The sequence below is a fragment of the Pelodiscus sinensis genome, chromosome 23, assembly GCF_052426305.1.
Source record: "Pelodiscus sinensis isolate ZL-2025 chromosome 23, ASM5242630v1, whole genome shotgun sequence".
Taxonomy (NCBI): Eukaryota; Metazoa; Chordata; order Testudines; family Trionychidae; genus Pelodiscus; species Pelodiscus sinensis.
The window spans coordinates 3545074-3550750 of record NC_143074.1 but is presented as its reverse complement, the minus strand read 5'-3'; the positions used below and the strand labels follow the sequence as shown (position 1 = coordinate 3550750).

General features: G+C 59.0%; 1 protein-coding gene across 2 annotated transcripts in view; it reads left to right on the top strand.

The window, feature by feature from the left end:
- The first annotated feature begins 530 nt into the window (after positions 1-530).
- RGS3 (regulator of G protein signaling 3) overlaps positions 531-5677 on the top strand; it is a 136815-nt gene continuing 131668 nt past the window's right edge. The window contains exon 1 of one of the 2 annotated variants that reach the window (XM_075905326.2): positions 531-844. The gene's annotated coding sequence lies outside the window, so the exon portion shown is untranslated. The remainder of the gene's footprint in view (positions 845-5677) is intronic. The other variant, XM_075905325.2, reaches the window with a different exon arrangement.

The window sequence follows — 5677 nt, the reverse complement described above, 5'->3', positions numbered from 1 at the left end:
TCTGCTCTGCTCTGCCGCCACCTCCCAGGCCAGCCCGGTCGCTCCTCTTCACCGCTGCGCACACCTGTCCCAGGGCAGTGGCACGGAGCGCGGCTGTGTCTGGTGGGGGTGTAAAGCGCCTGGGGACGGCGTGTGGGGCTGGGGCCCACACAGGGGAGGAGGGAGCATGTGCACTGGCTGGCAGGGCCCAGAGACACGCAGGCGGGAGCGCGTGGTGCCCATTGGCCCGCTAGGAGGATTTGAGGACTGGCCTGGCCCTGAGGTAAATTGAGTGTGAGCCCCCTGCCTTAGTTTCCACGGCCGCGGCCCATCGACCAGACGTTTACAGTGCCGAAGCCACCGACCTCCCCTTGTGGAGCGGGGACAGGCCGCTGAGACCCGCCCTTCAGGAGGTGTGCTCCGCAGGAGGGCTGACGCCCCGAGTCCTGGCCCGCCCCCGTGCCACCCACACGGCTTTGGCAGCCCCGTTTTGGGCCACGGGCCACATATTGAACCCCTCTGGCCTAGGCTCTGGGTGATGCCGGAGCCCGGTGTGTCCCTCCCGGGCATTCCCCTGCCAGAGCTCCTGAGCCTGTGGCAGAGTGTCGGATTCTCTGCTCCCCTGCCCCGACCGAGCGGGACCGAGTCGTTACGCTCAGAACCATCCAGCTCTGTCCCCCCCGCCGGCTCCGGAGGGGCCGCTCGGTGCCTGTGTCCTAAGAGATCTGGGCACCGGCGGGCAGGCAGCTCTTCTCCGTCTGCGAGGGAAAGGGGTCCTGTGCCTTTAAGGCCGGGCGATTTCTCTCCAGACATTCCCAGCCAAGTTCACAGAGGCTGGGAGCTGGCTGGGGCCAGCCGCTAGCAGGTGAGTGCGGAGCTTTGCCCTTGAATTCCGCTGCCAGGTCCTGTTAATGTGGGAGGGAAGGGGCCTGACGCTTATTGCATCTCCCAGGCTGGGATTGTTTGGACCCTTGCTGCTGGTTTTGAGAGGCTGGTTGTGGGCCCGCCCCAGTGAAGGGGGACGGAAGGAGTGAGCCGTGTAGAATGGCAGAGGGGAGAAGGTGGGGGGGCCGGGCACTGATACAGCTTGGGGGGTAGGCGATGAATGTAACCGGCCCTGCTTGGGACCCTGGCGAAGGGAGGTTCGTGTTGCACATTTTGGGCTGCGGCAAGGCGCTAGGTATTTGCAAGCCTGGCTAGTTTCAGTCCCATCTGCGCTGAGAGGCTGCAGCGGTCCGGGGCTGCTGTGACGGTGCCCTGTGATGTCCAGGGTGTGATGCGAGGCAGCAGCTGGTGGCCTGGCTGGCTTGCAGGCTGTGGCTGTGTCGCGCCCTTGTTGGCTTGTGGTTCTGGACGCACAAGCTCTCCCTGGTCCAGTCTGTGAGGGGACAGAGCTGGGGTCCCGGGGCGCCCTTGTTTAAAAAGAAAGGGAGGTATTTGTGTGGCGTGCCTGAGACTGGCTCCTTCTCTCGGCCTGGGCCACTGGCCCATCTAGAACAGAGGCTGGAGTGCTGTCCAGATCATGCCCCTGAGGACAGTGGCCGTGGTTCGAAATGGCCAGGCAGGGCCAGAGCCGCCTGGGTGCCAGCTGTGGTGTAACTCACACTTCCCCGTCAGAGGAAAGATGCCAGCGACGCGGCCCTTCCTCAGAGCTCCCATCAGGAACAGTTTTCCACCACGCCGAAGGGGGTGGAGGGAACCCCCGGTGCAGTGGCTGAGGAGGGACACGCTGTGCTCCTGGCTGTGCCTGCTTCCCCGCACCCTCCCTGTGTGATGGACACGTGCTGGGGACTGCAGTAGGACAGGGGACACCATGGTCCCCAGGCTGCAACGGGTTGAACGGCTCTTATGGCTCAAGCTAACGTCTCTTCTGGCAGCTGCATCCTGCAGGTGGCTGGTGTTCAGGGCTTGCTCTGTCCGCCACCCTCCCCTCCCTTGTACCACCGCCTCCCTCCCCATCCCTCCCTTGCACCGGCGGTGAGGTTGGCCCAGTGTTGCTGTTCCACGCTGAATGCCTTTCCTTACCCATTTAATTGATTTGACTATAAAACCAGAAGGATGTCAAATCAACACGGCACCCGTTAAATGGATTGAAAACTGGCTGACTGATGGGTCTCAAAATTAAGCGGGGTCCCCTCGGTTCTTGGCTGTAGTGTGGACACGCTATTTGGGTTCTGTTATTTTGGGCATTATTATTTCCAGGGTCGTTATTCTGAAATAATTTCCCAGTGCATCCATGGCCAGAGCGAACTCTAGGGGTGTGTCTAGACTACACCTCGACAGAGCCATGTAAATTAGTTTATTTGGCATAGTCAAAGAAGCCGGGATTTAAATAATCCCCGCTTCATTTAAATAAACATGGCTGCCGCACTGTGCCGACTATCAGCTGATCCACCAACAAATCACCTTTGTCGACTGCTCCGGTAAACCACGAGGCATACCGGAGCGGTCGACAAAGGCTTCCTTTGTCGACCGCGCCGCGTCTAGACTGTCGCACTGTGCTGGATCAGCTGATCGTCGGCACAGCACGGCGGCCATGTTTATTTTAATAAAGCGGGGATTATTTAAATCCCGGCTTCTTTGACTATGCCGAATAAACTGTTTTACATGGCTCCATCGACAGAGCCATGTAGTCTAGACGCACCCTCGGAGTCCATCCCTTGAGCTGAGCAAAGAGACGGTGAAGGGGTGACTTGCTCACAGCCTGAGAGCGGCTCTACGGGGCTGGCTGAGACAGGGCTAGCCGTCCGAGGTCTGGACATGGCAGTTAGACACATTCCGGCTGGAAACAAGGTTTAATTTTTTACCGGGGGACAGTAATTAACCGTTGGAACAAATCACCAGTGTCATGGGGGAGTCTCCCTCTGTGACAAGTTTGGAATCAAGCCTGGGCGTGTGTCTGAGGGGCCTGCGCTGAGAATTACTTGGGGGCGGGTCTCTGGTCTGCGGTGGGCAGAGCGATCTCCGGACGAGTGGCCGTGTGAGAGGCAGCGGGGGGGACTTTAGACTGAGCGCGTAGAGGCTTTGGCCCAGTGGCACTTCCCCTCTCTCGCCAGCTTACGGGTGACTGCCCGGTGGGGCTTCTTCCCAGCTCCCCCATCTGCCTCGCTTTGGCCTGGACAGTCCCTGAGGGTGGGAGGGGAGCGAGGTCTCCCGGGCGTGTTCTTTCCTGGGCCTTGCTGCTGACTGCCAGGCAAGAGGCTCAGCAGGGCCGGCTGGCATGGCAGCTTTGGGTGGGTCCACACAGCACCTGGGACAGGGGTCGTGGGGCGTCTGATTAGATTTCTCTAGTTGGTCTGGCGCCTCTCAGTGCTCAAGTTCCTGGTGAGCAGAGCGGTGCAGGCTGCCCTAGTTAATGTGTGTTAGGAAACCTCTTTGCGGCTGGAGGAAAAGTGGAAAATGCCTGGCCTGGGGCTGCTAGAGCGGAACAGTGCCCAGCTGCTTTGCTGCATCCCTGCGTCTGGCTGGCTTCCTGGTTAATTATTATTAAGCAGATGGCCAGTTGGTTCCCCAGATTTCAAAATGAATGGGGCTTAAGGCCAGAGGGTGCAGAGGGGAGGTGTCTCCAGGTCCCACTGCAAGGGGTGGGAAGGTGCTTAGCGCCAGGTGGGGCTGGACATGACACAATCCAGTTTCACGTGTCTTCCCTAGCAGTTTGTGCAGTCTGGCTGGGTGGGCCGATCCTGCCAGGTGCTGGCAGACAGAGTTTGGGAAAGAGCTGCTGATTTGGGGTCCCTCGGTTCCTGGGTGCTGAATGGGAGGCACATGGAGCCTGATTTTCACAGGCCCGGAGCACCCATAACTGCCCTGGAACTGAGGGTGCGTGATTTCATTTCCTTGGCATTTCTACAGCAAATGCAGCAATGCCGTGACTTATCTGCTGGGTTGGTTGGGCAGGGGACCCCCTGTAACTTAGCCCTCACCTTCAAAAGCTACTAGGCAGGCTGGTTTAAAGAGACAGGGCCCTTTTGGGACTGTCCCATTCTTCCTTTCTTTTTCCGGGGGGAGTTTGCGATAGAAAATAGAGTGAGGAGGAGTTTCTAGGATACCGATGGCGGCATCTGAGGCAAACATCCTCTTCTCTTGGGATGTAAATTGGTCTGAGGGGAGAGCTGCTGACGACCAAAGCGGGAGAGCAAATAATGCCGACTGGATAAAGCCAGGGCAGAGAAGGGACGTTGTGGACCAGCTCTGGCTAAGCGCTCTCCCACGGTACCTTTGCCTCCAGCTGATGGAATTCCTTCCCCCGGGCCTGCCTCTGCTTTCCCCGGGGGTTTGGTGCTGCTTGGGGAAGGCAGAGGCAGGCCGTACGCCAGGTGAGGACGCAGCTCCGGGCCGAGCCATGTCTGACAGTGTGGACACACGACGGAGGATTCACTGCTGCGCGCCGTGGGCAGTGCTGTAACCGCCCATGTGGACACAGCCTTAGTTTCCCAGCCGCTTGTGTTTGCCGGCGGTGAGATTAAGGGCTCTCTAGAAGGGCTCCCTGCTGGGAAGACAGGCTCTGTTCTCTCTATGGCATGGAGTGATGGGGCCTTTCTAGGGGTCTAGCATCTTCTAACCACTAGCTCTCACCCACTGGTCTAGGTGACCAGTCCTGGGGCTCAGGGAGCGTGCCCAGCTGGGGTGAGAGTGCTAATTAGGTGGGCCCAGCCAGTCTGGACCAGCATGGCCAGGCCGAGGATCCTTTTCCCCAGCAGAGCTGTGGTTTGGCCAGCCTCTCTCCCAGAACGCCTGGAGTTCCTCCAAGGCCCTGGTTCCGAGGCCTGTGCGCTCGCCTTTGAATACTGTTGCTGACTGTAGAAAAAAATACATTCTGGAACCAATAGCAGGAGCCACCCAGCAGATCTTCCATGTCCAACGTTGCCTGGGCATTGATTGATAGATGCCATCGGGGGCACTAGTACAAACTGGCCCACAAATTCGGTTCAGTAGATTCAGTGAAATCGCGGAGAAATCCTCCAGGTTAGTTCGTGCTGCAGTTCTTCTCGAATCCGCCAGCAAAGCATCCTTCTGACCAAAGCAGTCTGAGGGCAGCTGCTGCATCCCCTGCTCGCCCAAGCAAGGTCACAGTTTACATCCCGCCGGGACGTTGCAGCCCCAGATCTAACTGCTGTGACCTTTGCGTTGTCACGTCTGACTCAGTGCAGCGGGAAAAGGAGGCGGCCTGGGAACTGTTTAAAAACTGGGCTTCTCTCCCAGCAACCACGCCGGGGGACAGGGGGAAGGGCCTGGCTCCAGGAGTCTGATTCCCCCCCCCCAGGTCCTGAAGGCATTTCTGCCTCGTTGGAACAGTTACTGTTGACTGTTTGCACGCTGCAATTTACTCCTGGTCTGAGCTCCTAGGCCACTTCCTTTCTAAATAAACAAGCAGCAATTAAAGAACTAATAATGCCTTGGTCAGGGTCTTCCTGCCTCCCCCCCCCACCCCGCCCTCCGTGGAGACGCAGGAGGGGTCTGAGTTATCAGGACAGTGTTTGAGAGTGGCTGGGCCACATTTATTCCTGGTGTAACTAGCGTTACAGCGGGGCTGAGTGTGACCTGCTGGTCCCAGCCTGCTTGCTGGGCAGGGAGCGGGGCGGCAGGGCGCCTGTGTCCGTCTGTTCCCCCAGCTGCGGCTAACCGCGCAGAAGGCTCCGTTGGGTTGCTCGGCTGCCCCCCTGCAGCTGAGAGAGGTGGGCGGGGTCAGTCCAAGGAA